This window comes from Ciconia boyciana, chromosome 3 (assembly GCF_034638445.1).
Source record: "Ciconia boyciana chromosome 3, ASM3463844v1, whole genome shotgun sequence".
In the NCBI taxonomy this organism is placed as follows: Eukaryota; Metazoa; Chordata; class Aves; order Ciconiiformes; family Ciconiidae; genus Ciconia; species Ciconia boyciana.
The window spans coordinates 111,401,380-111,413,524 of NC_132936.1; the positions used below are offsets into that span (position 1 = coordinate 111,401,380).

A 12,145-nucleotide genomic window follows, 5' to 3' on the forward strand; every position below is an offset into this window, starting at 1 on the left:
TTTTAAACAACATAGTATGGTTTAAAGCCAAAAAACCCTACAGTGGGCATGTTGAGCAGTAGAGAGGACTGAGAATTGATAAAGGTGACAACCTTTTTCAGGAGGTGTAGAAACATTTTATTTCATTTGAAGTGTTGTGCTACACCCTGGTTTAAATAAAACACCCGTTCAAAGGCCAAGTTTTATTTTTTGTTTCCGTGAGGGGGTGGCAACTTCAGGGCACTTTCGGCTTTTATCTTTTTAGATTTTGTTTGGTGTGGGGGTTTTTTTCTTCCACTAAAATATAAAGGGTGAGAGGGCGTATGTTCCTACTGAACTCAGATTGCATCTTTAAAGGGTAAATGGAAAAATCGGTGAGCGGCTCCGCTTTAAAGGCCGGGGTGTAAATGCAATCAAGGGGTGAGAATGGATACCACCCTCGGTGGCTCACACCAAACCTTTCACGTAATACATCGAAGCCGAATGCATCTGGGATTCAAACGTCTCTCTTTCAGGTCGCCGCCCAGGCGGGCCAAAGGCAAAGCAACGCACCCTGAGTCCAACAGGCAAACAACGCACAGCTCGGGCCCCCGCTCCTCCCTCCCTCGGAAGCGGCTGAGGTGCGGTAGCTGTGCCGGCAAGCTGCAGCGCACGCTTTCTGGGAGGCGGCGGGATGGGAATTGAGGCAAAAGAGCCTCTTACGGGCAAAGCGTTGCTGGTACCAGCAGTGCTAGGTCTATTTTTAATGGTTTAGGAATGGAGGGTGCTTTCAGCATTAGATGGCTTTAGTAATACATAATTAATATAAGTGCACTTCCGTTGTCCGCCGAGGGGGTAGGAAGGGCCCAGATAACTTCTGAAGCTGTAAAGAAAAAAAAAAAAAAAGGTTGAATGAATCATAATGTATCAAATCAGTGGAAATTAGGTAGGAGCAAAACGAAAGTTGCTGAGAACAATTTATTCTGGTCAGGACTGTGCGGTTGGCCTCTTTCCGAAGCCAGTCGTGCTTCACAGCGTAGCTGAAGGAGCCTGTACGTGCTGGGCTGAGCCTCCCTGCCGCTGGATTCAATCCTCCGCCCTTGGGAGAATATTCCGCCTGCTATAACGCTGGGCCCAATTCATCCTCGCTCTTAAAAAACCCAAGAGGTTGTGCTGTTCTCTGAACTGAAATTATTGAAAATTAAAAAAAACCCCAGCTGGTTCCTGCTAACGCGGAGTTGGGGAATTTCCTTGAAACACGTTCCCATCCTCCCTTATAAATAAAATTACTGCAATGCATCACGAAGCAGGCGAAAGCCGAGAGCGTCCTTCAGAAGGCGAGGAAACCTTGGAAGGGCGAATAAACTTTTTTGCAGCGGCGGATGGGCCGCAAAAGCCAATTTCTCCCCCAAATCTTCCCGAAGTCCACTTTATTATGATGTCGTAAAAGTGCAAGCCTACGCGCGCCTGCAAACCCCGCTAAGCAAACACCAAAGTTCTCGCCCTGAAAAGCTGAAAAGCCCAAGGCACGAGTGGAGGACAATGCGCTACAAGGCAGAGCAAACACGGCGGCGGCTTCATCTTTGTGAAGTGGACCAAAAAAAAAATAAATATGGAAACTTTTTCCAGCTGGAGAGGATGCTCGGGGGGGGGTACGGAGCCTGGAAGCCGCTCGCAGCTCGCACCGCCCCGGCGGCCCCGGGGTGGCGGCGGTGCCTCCGGCACCGCCGCCACCCCGGGCCGCCGGGGCGGTGCGGGGAGGCGGTACCGGCGACGGTGGGGGGGGTGTTCCCGGTTGCCATGGGGAGGCGGGGAGGGCGGTGCCGCCGCCGCTGCGCAGGGAGCAGCTGCTCCCTGACACATCCCCCCGCTGCCATATTGTGTCCGCGCTGCCGGCCGCACGGCTTCATGACCGCGGTGAGTGGGAGCCGGCGCTTCCCCCCCCCCCCCCCCTCCCCTTCCCCTTCCCATCCATCCCCACGCCTGTTTTTGTGGCTTTTCCTCCTTTTTTGGGTTTAGTTTTTGGGTTTAGCGGAGGTTTGGGGGTTGGGGGTTTTTTGTTTTTAACGCTCTGGAAAGGTTTAATGAGGGAACGGGAAAGCGCGGGGAGCGGGGTGGCTGGTGCGCCCCTGGGGGATGCTGCGCCCCACGCGTGGAGGCGGAGAAGCGACCCCCTCCTCCCCCCCGCCTCTGGCTGCGTGGGGACAACGCGCGGCGGCGGCGCTTCCTCTTCAACCGGTCTCGATGACGATGCGTGGGAAGGGGGGTGCGCACGGTGCGTGGGGACCCCCCCACGCGGCGGCGGTGCCGGGAGCGAGGCCACTCGCTTCCCCCCCTCCCCCCCGCAGCTCCTCCTCCCGACGCGGCTCCGCGGAGCTTCCGTCTGTCCGCGGGTTTTACGCGGGTGACCTCCCACGGCAGCGCAGGCCCGCGCTTCTTGCGCGCGTCCAACTGAGGCGGTGGAGACGGGGTCCGCCCGGGGCAGGGACCCGGCAGCGCGTCCCCGCCGTGCCCTTCGCCTCCGGGTCACGGCCATAAAACCCTCGAGCGGTTTATTTAACTAAATAAACACCCTTTGGGCGTCATTCCGGTGTCCCCCCGTCGTCCCCAAGTGGGTGGGAAGCCCCCACGGGTGCGCCCAGGGTTTGCAGAGGCGAGGGGGGAGCGGGAGACGCGTTTCGGGGGTCCCGCATTTTGGGATAAAACGCTGGCAAGGGCTCCCGAGGAGCTCGAGGCAGGGCTGGGATCGGCACGTGGCCCTCGGGAGTTTTCCGCCTTTTTCGGGGTTTTGGTGGAGCCGGGCGGTGAAGCACGGTGGCGGCTGAGGAGCAGCATCCTGTTGCCCGCCTGGCTTACTCCTGCTCAGACAGGCAAATACTCCTGGTCCGCCAGTTGATACGGGAGCGGAAACTGGCTTTTGTTCGTAAAGATTGGGATTCTGACAAGGCCCAAACAAAGAGTAAAGAGGACAAAGAGTAAAACCAGAAAATAAGGAATAACCGTGAGCGGGGCCTGATAAACTCGCCTCCCCGCCTTGGTGCCTGCCTAGGGATGGACATTATGTGCAAAATGTAAAGTTAAAAATGCTGAATTATGTTGGACTTGAATGCTGTCAAGGTAACTTGATTAGGTTTGTGGCTAACCGGTGAAATCAAGATAATGTTATATATAGTATACTACGTATATATACACACACACACACACTGTCCAAATCTTCTTATTGGTGGACTTGCATTTAGAGGGACTTTGGTAACGGTTGGGTTGTAATATATTGACATGTGAATCACTTAACTTCTGTTGTGTTTCTTGGTTTGAGGTCTTTTTTTCCCTCCTAGAAGTCTGGTGTGATGCTACATCTATGCAAGAAAAATTAAGCTGGAGTTATCTTATGTCAGGAAACTTGAACTAGTTTGCAGTTGTGGGTTGGTTTCTTTGTTTGTTTTTTCTTGGCAGGTGCCAACTCCTATTTCCCAAGCTCTGCAGAAGGTAGTTGGACACATCAACTCTGAACTGAAAGCTATATAGTAGCAATTAACACAGCGCAGAGCTTGAGCTAATGAACTCAGCTGAGCGCCAGCGTATGTTGCTTCTGAGCTCGGCCGCGTGCTGCCACGGCAGTTCGGCTTCTGCTGGGGGCTCACTTGTGTCCGGCTGCGGGACTTGAGTTTTGTAGAAATAGGGAGGAGATGGTAATTCTCACTTTGTATGTTTGAGTTGCCTAAAAGACATCTAGGACTTTCCTGTGCTCTTAGTCTTTTTTTTTTTTTTTTCCCCCCCAAATGCCCCGTAAGCTGGGTGGTGCCGCTGGACGTGGTGTTTACGCTTGCAGAGCGCGGTGGAGATGCTGCGTTGGCTCTAGTGTGGCTCTGCCCTGGGGAGCAGAGGGCTGGAGGGAGCTGGAGGCACCGACCCCGTGTCGCTTCCGGCGTCTGGCCCTGAGTGCTTTTGGAGACCTTGCTGGAATAAAACTCGGTTGATGTCTTCGTTGTCAGCGTCTTGACCAGACGATGAAGTTGTGCCCCTTTGGGTGCTGCTGCTGAGGCTGTACTGACGGAGCTCTGCAGGGATTACTTAGCCCAGAAGTAATTTTTTTTTTTTTAATCCAAAAGGGACACCAACCAAGGAGCGTGCTGCCTCGACAGCTCCAGCTGCTACAGGTTTTCTGTTTGAGGAGCCTTCCCTGGATGGAAGGTGCCAGCATTGCCGGCAACTCTTTCAGTGTCAGGACGTGCCTGTCCAGTGAGTAAAGGAGCAGATACAGGGATGTGTAATGGTCCTGTCGGACTAGAAAAAGGATTACCCGGCAAGAAACTGTAGTGCCTGGGAAAGAAGACGGAGGCTTAGGGGCATGTCAGCCTCATTTTTACCATCTCTCTTAACCATAGGCTCTGCCTGCTCAATGCAGTTGGCTTGAAAACCTGACACGCTGAGCAAAGCCAAACTCTTTTGGTGAATGAGATAGTTTGGCACCTGAGGATGCTGTATATGGATTTAGTTTAAACTGATGAGAAACTGATGCAGTTCTTGCATGGAAACATTGGTTCCCGTAAAAACAGTGGCAGTTTTGATGCTGGTTTCACTGGGGTTGTAATTCTACCTTCCTCCCCTGTTGTCGTTCCTTGGCTTCTTGTTGTTGGGGTTGAAAGGAGCTGGTATTTGTGGGAGGAAATATCCCAGGCACTCAGAGGATTTTTTCCAAATACAAGTTCTTGTTACCTTATCAGAACGAGCCAGACAGCGGGATTATAGCTGGTGGGGTGACAGAAAATAGGAGTGTTGGGAGGAGTGACGGTGTGCCCGGAGCCACCTCTGCTGTGCCTCTCTTATGCTGTTCCCTTCAATGGGGTAGTCTTACAGCACTGCCGCGGTGCAAAACGAGCTGTGTGAAATAGCGGCTTTCCTTTCCTGGCTGTAAATCAATGAAAAGCAGCCTTTAGTTGCCGTAAGTAAAAGGCTGCCAGCAGTATGGATGCATACTCGATACCTTTTAGCACAGGTGTAAATTCTGTCTGGTTTATTCCACTTGGCTCCTTGGGTTTTCTTTTTGCTGTTTCTTTTGCTGTTTCTTTTTTTGCTGTCTTCTTTTTTCTGTTGCTGTTCCTTCCCCTCCCGTTAATGAGGTGTACTGTGTATAAGCTCGTATATAGGATGTCACTGCATTGATTGTAACTTTTTTGAGGGAAGTAGATGGAGGCAGCAAGTGCCTCATCCTAGCGCGTGTGCCTTGCCGCTCGACAACTGAAATGGTGTTGGGCAACTTCCTGCGCCGAAACGCTGCTGTCAGCGGCACTCGGTGACTCACGTCAGCACGCGGCTTCGTCTCTCGACAAGTGCACGCTTGCAGACTGCAAACCTCGTCCGCATCCCAGCGCCGCAACCGAAAGGGTCGGTTTGGGTGCGTGTGGTGTGTCTCTTCCCAGATCCAGCAGCTGCCTTGGCTGCCAGAGAAGAGACCCACAAGTAAAACAAGGAAACCCTGAGATGCTGCTTCACTTTTTTTCTGGCTGGACCTTTATGTGTGATACGTGTTTATTCGTTCCCTGTCATATTACACCTGCCTTCTGACTTAGTGCACGCTGTGTGATGATGAACTCTCCATCCCGTCCTCGCCATGCTGGGTGAAAGCACACAGCAACGCTCCGGGGTACTTGCAAAATACAATTTAAGTCAGCAAGCGGGAGACAGCTCGCCCGTGCTTCGGTAATAAATTACGTCGTACGGAAGAAGTGCTGTCTGATGCCAGCCAGCATCTTTATGACCCTGGTACCCTGCCTCCTCCCTGTAAAATGTTATGGCTGCAGAAGCATGAGGGTTGGGTCACACTCGCTTTTAGAGAGCGCTGCCGGGTGCCCCTCAGTGCCGAGTGCCCGGAGGTCTGCACGGCCGGCCACCGGGAAGAGCAGCTGTTGTGTCTGGGGTAGAAATACCCATGTTACCGAACAATTGCTCACCTAGCAGGACCATTTTAAGAGAAGCCTGGAATTTGCGCGGATAAGAAGATTTATACCAAAACTCAGTGATGTGGATTTTGACTTCTTTTTTTCTTTTTTTTTCCCCTAGCGTGTTCAAATTTTTTTCTGTTATGTTCAAACTAGACTTAGAGCTCCCTACTTTTTCCTCAAAGGTTAGGGTCTGTTAGGGACTCCCTTAAATTGGCTGCTGCAGAAATCAGCCCCCGCCCCTGCTCTTCTGCACCCTCTGTAAGGATTAGGTTATAAGTTGGGAATGTTTTCACCCAGTTCCTGCTGGCAGAAAATCCTAATACGATGTAGCGGGTCAGCGGTACCCGTGTACGTTGGCTGCCTTGCAGGATGGCAGTTGTGGCCTAAGGTGGCTGACGCCGCTTCTCTGAACTTGCTAACGGGACGGGTTAGAAATGCAGGGCTGGGCTGAGATCGGGTCTACAGCCTCCAGCTGCAGCGCTTGCGGCGGTGCGCGGGCCTTCCCCGACGGCCGGTGACAAACCTGGTCTCTGCGTTACAGCCACAGACCCGCACGCCTCGATGTGCCTTTGAACGGCATCAGTGGGTACCTTCGACTTTATCAGCGTAACTGCGTTTTCCATCTATTAAGTGCTGGATGGGCGGTATGCGGGTGATGCTGGTCGATACTCCTGTTCTTTTGGTTACACATCTGGGTGTCCAGCCAGCGTGTGTCGTACGAATAGCCATCGCGTGTTTATTGTGGGCTTCGTGATGTGTGACTGGATGTATTCCCAAAGCACGTCTCCTGGAGCAGCTTATCTTGATACCACGCTCAGGCTTTGTTTCTTCTCTCAGATTATTTTCAGTGCATTCCTATCTTGCAGTTTGGAGCTACTTTTAGTTTCCCGGCTCACGTGTGGTCCCCTCCTTGCTTCCTTTTTAAAAGTCTCACTGGATTGCATTGTGCTTAGGTTTGGGGCAAGTATCTGGTTGCCTAAAAGCTGATTACTGGATGTGGAGAGAGCTCAGCAACTGGAAAACTTGCACAACGTAGAGCAGAGTGAGTGGGAGCCGGGAAGCCTGCTGCCAAGCAGCAGCAGCAATCGCTCATCCCTCATCCTCTGGTCTGCGAGGACCATCACCAGACCAGTTATCAGCCAGTTTGGTTTGGTTTAGGGGAGTTGAATAGTCAAAAGTATGAGCTAGTATGCTTTTGGGCTTTTGACCATGCTGTATGAGAAGTGTCAGATGGCATCTTGTACTTTGGTCTAGTTTTGCTAGCACGGGTGCCTTTCTTCTGTGTTTAGAGAAACTTGTATCTTCTGTAGCCTTCCATCTGAAGGTGTACCTCAACATACAGACCCTGTATGATTAAACTGGGCCATTTTTCTATACGAGAAACCTGCTTGGTCCCGGTGTTCCAGTGTGGCGTCACCATATAGAAGAAAAGATAATTCTATGCCACAACCATTATGAGCAGGGGGATTATTCTGATATAATTCTGAAACAGAAAGCCAAGTTCAACAGTTGTGGAGTAAAATTAAGAGCAAGTTGGCTAGGGAGGTCAGCATGGTGAAGAGCATCGCTTTGCCGTGCATGGGGCTCTGGAGGAAAACTTGTGCTTGGGGAGCGGGAGATGGGAAACAGCAACTGGTGACAGCTTCATGATCACGAAGTTGTACTGGTAACGTGGCGGTGGCTTTGTGGTACAGCTCCGATGATGCTTTTAAATTAAATCTTGCATAAGGGTCACTTGGGGCGAAGCTTCAAATTGTTGGTTTTCAGCTGAAAATCAGGAGTTCTGGTACTTTAAGGCTGAAGAAGGCAGAAAAGCTGGATGGAAAAGATAGCATTATGTTTTCTAGTGTTGGTAAATTGGTACTGACATCAGGTGAAATGTAGCTATATTCACTTCTGTTTCAAGAGGATGGTAGAGAAACACGTGGAAGGGTTACCCTGGAAAGGGAATTAGCATCAGAATTATTTTGCAAGGCATTTGCTCAAATGGCTCACTTGTGAACATATCAATGGCTTACATTTTTTTTGCATTTTAGTCCATTTAGCAAGCAGTGTACTGAATTTAAGGAACATGACCCGAAGGCGTCTTTTGAAAAGCTACTTTTGAAAAGCTACTATTGGCAGTAAAGCATTTTTCTTAAAAGTACTGCGCCCCCCCCCCCTTTCTGTGACACCAAGGGTTTTTCTTAATAGTTTAGATTTCACTGCTGGGGTTTTTTTAATCACTTCCCAATTTCTCTGTTATACTCAGACTGTTTTCATGTGCATGTTTTAGATCTGAGGCACAGGGAACCCCGTCCAACAGTGACTGCAGCCTTTGGAAAGGCTTCACGATTGCAAAGTCTCTGCAGGCAGCGCTGGAATAAATGGCCCAGAGGCTCTGGGCTGTGCACAGGGCCTGGATTGGGGTCTGGGCATGTCTGAGTTTACCTATCATTTTTGTTTCAGATATTTATTTCAGTCACATACCCACTTGTGTGTGTGTGTATGTGTACTTAATAAAAAAATGAAAACTTTTTTCATATACGTTAGCTCTCGGATGAAATCTTTCTCTCACTCCCTGCCCTTCCCTGGGCTATGATAAGGATTTATTCCCTTCCCTTTTTAAATTTTTCAACATTTCTTAACTTTTCCTAATATTGGACCTTTTAATTGGTTTTCGTTACTGTGTTTTGTTTTGTTTTGGTTTTCCCTTGCCTTTAATTAGATCAGAGAGTGTGGGAGAATATTGACATTAAAGGGGCATTAAAATGAGAGAGGCTTGGAAGTATTTCAGCAAATACCTGGAAAACCTCTCTTCTCCTTTGAGCCCACCCATGCCAAGGTTAAAAAGAAACCCCTGAGCTTGCAGCTTGTCCAGTCCTTTGGTTGTTTTTTTTTTTTTTCTCGGGCTGGCTTCGAGAAGCCGATAACCACCTTTTTAATGGGTTTTTGAACAATTATTTTTAATTCCCCCCCCTTTGCAAGCCAAGAGGAGCGGGAAGGGCCCCGCCTGCCATGGGTGCTGCCCTGGGGGAGCATCTCTGGGTGCCTTTTGTCGATGGGGGGGTGCAGCTGCCCGCTCTTCTCCTCTGCAGACAACGGGTCCCGGCTCGCCGAAATCTATGGCCGAGAGGCGGTTTTGTCCCTGGGAGACCGTAATGCCTTTAGTTGTCTTGGATACGTGACATCATATAGTGTTGTAATCAAATATAGGCCTTTTGCAGGCTGAGGGGGGGTTCAGGCTGACCTCCAGCCCGCTGAGCCGCCCCTGTGAGGTGGGCAGGGGATGGAGCAGGGCAGCCCGAGACAAAGGAGGTGGTGGTGGGGGGAAGGTTAAATTAATGGGGGGGAAAAATGGTCTGGTGTATGCTTTTAATGCTCCCAGTGAAGCGGATGTGGTGCTTTTTATCGATGGGTTTTCGCTAGTTGTGCCAAGATTTTTTTGTTTTGTTGCTCTTCCCTCTACTGCACAAAAACTGGTTCCGTGCTGTCTGGAAAGTTTATCATAAACTTGTGTAGGTGAGTGGTGACACTCATTTATTTGTGTAATTCTTGTGCCGTTTTAGCAACATGAGACCTACAGTGATATATTTAAGTCAGGACAATCCCTGGTGTCGATAAGCTTCCCGTAAATGCAAGGGAATATGAAAAATCAATAGAAGAGTTTGCTATTGGTATAGTTGCTTGCATGCAAAGGCACATACCAATCTTTTAAAATATTCTCTCGGAGTGTGTGTATGTTAGTACAAAATTTGTGTGTAAAGTACACAAATTGCCCCGGCTCTAACTAAGGCTGCACGCCCTGAGCTTGTTGCAGAGAGCACGGTTGCAGAGCTGCTCTCATTAGCGTAAGTGTGATACGGCTAAAAGTCTCTTCTGGATTAAAATAATATTCTACTCCTCAGACTTAGACAATGCATGGTAAGATTTTTTTAATTTTTATTTTTTTAAATCTGGAGGGAAATTACTGCACTGTTAGCGGGTTCCAGGTCTTCCTGCTACTAGCAGAGGTGACCTAGTTGCTTGGCTGGTCCTACAGAAATAAATAGGTACGTTTAGTTGTAGAGAAGGTTGTCCTAACCTGGGGCACTGATGTTGTGCAGATGCCAAACGGCACCTTTCATCTGAGGCCACTGGAGAATGAAGAAGGGTCAAGCAGCAGCAGCAGCTCTGCTCACGTGGTAACTTGGCATGGACAAGGTCTATGGCGTCTTTTAACGAAAAGGTTGATTTCTTTCTTGTCGGGTCGATGAGTCCAGCTGTGGTGGCCATAATACTAAAATGACGGCTGTGCGCTGTTACCTGCAATGCTGCTGGTTTTGGAGAAGGTCACCTTTGGTGGGACGGAGGTATCTACTATGGCTTTGCCCCCTGGACCTGGACGCTGCTGGAGCTGAGGCTTCTTCAAGAAGGGCTGCTGCAAAAAAAGCGTGCTTCCCTGCTTGCCTGAGGATATGCCTAAGTGGACTCCCAGTTTTGTTAAAGCAGCTTTGTCTTCATAAAATGCTCATGCATTAAAATATTTGTTTCTGTGGCAGAACACAGTGGTGCTCAAGGTCTTCTGAAGTCGTAGCTGGGGATGTAGATGGGGCGTGCAAACCTGGTTTAACCCCAGATGTGCCCTGCTAGGCTGAGGACCTTCCAGACCCCGTAACGTTTCCCAAACTTAGCTCTTCAGTGAGTTTGAAAGAAGATTGCAAAACTTATCTTGTCTCGTGACGTTGAATCTCCTCCAGTCTGTTAGGGCTTCTCTGAACCTGACTGCCACCTGAATATACCTGCAGCCTTAATCAGCCCCTTGGGACCTGGGCTGTGCTGTCCAGGTAGCGAGTGGCCTGGAAGAGCAGGACTTCGCTGGGCTTTGGGTGCTGGACCGGCGTTTATTATTTCTGTGCGCTCTTGAGCGATGCCAAAATCACAAGACTGCTGGACAGAAGGTCGTCTTGCTCACCCTAACTTTTATTTGAGCAGCCTCAGTTGACTTTGCGGCCTTTTAATCTTCTCGCCCTAGAATCATAGTCCTCTGTATATAATTACCATGCAAAATAATGTGCACCTCTGCTGCAGTACTTTGTACTTGAGGAGTAGATGTTTTGGTTGGCTTTTCTTTTGAAGGTGCTTACAGGAGAGAGGTGCTTGTGTTCCTTAGGGTTCGGAGGCGTGATGCTCTTAGGGTTTGAATACTTTGTCTTTCAGTTGCAAGTGTTAATAGTGATTAACAGCAGCGTGCTGTGTTACTGTGTACTTATGGGTAGGGAAAAGCACATGGGACAGAGTGTAAACTGTTGCATGTTTTTTAGAGGTGTGCTTGAAGCACGTTATTTCTGCATTTGCACGGCCGGAGTTACCTTCCAGCTCTGCTCGCGGGGCTGGGGCTGTCCCCGCGGGAACTGCAGCAAGTCTCTGGGCATTCAACGCGCCAGCCGGCGAGGTCGGTTAAATGCTTGCCATCTGCCATCCTCCTTTGATAAGAAGTGGCTCCGGGAGAGCCGGAGGAGAGGGACGGGGAGTAGCTGAAGAGGCAGCGAAGGTGGCAGTAAGGGAATAAAGGAGTGGGAGATAAATTTCACTGAGTGGCCTTGCAACGCTCATGTGCGCTCTTAACCTTGCCTTTCTGCTAGGTTTCCCTCTCCCCTCCCTCTCTGTTTCACATCGGTGCTGCTAATTCAGCTTGGCTGGGAGCACTGTGGAGAGTAAGTCCTTGCCACTACCTCTATCCTTGTTTGCATCAACCCTTCTAGCCAGTAACAGTGAGAAACATTAGGAAAAAAATCTGAGGCGTATATGGTTTTATCAGGACATCTGCACTGGAGAGCTTCTTCATGCTCTTTTCTTCTCACAGTCTGCTCTCTTTGCTCTTACTGTGGCTTTCCCGTTGGGTCATCCCTGTCCAGAAAACCCTGCTAGCTTACAGCAAAGCCAGCTGTGGTGCATCGCATGACCCTTACATAAAATATTAAACCCCAATATTGGAAGTGGTAATCTTGAAAACGGCAGCTTGGAAGCTGCGTTCTCACAGTCCCATCTGCTTATGGCCAAGCAGAGCACACATGGAGAAAAAGAAATTGTGAATTTTGGATGTCATTAAGGGTCTGTGTGAATGAAGAGGGACTTTGGAGAGCATGCGGGCTGACCACTTGTGTGCCTTCAGATACACTCCTGTGGCACTGCTGTCCCTCCCCACCGGGCTGCTACAGGCGAAAGGCAGTGCTATCTCAACTGAACAGTTGGAGACAGTCCTATGGTCCACATGGTCCTTGGGT

At 49.9% G+C, this 12,145-nt stretch overlaps 1 protein-coding gene across 2 annotated transcripts in view; it reads left to right on the plus strand.

Moving 5' to 3' along the window:
* Positions 1 to 1,818: 1,818 nt before the first annotated feature.
* The window catches only part of FOXN2 (forkhead box N2), a 30,872-nt gene continuing 20,545 nt past the window's right edge, over positions 1,819 to 12,145 (plus strand). For both annotated transcript variants that reach the window (XM_072857104.1, XM_072857105.1), the window contains exon 1: positions 1,819 to 1,875. The gene's annotated coding sequence lies outside the window, so the exon portion shown is untranslated. The remainder of the gene's footprint in view (positions 1,876 to 12,145) is intronic.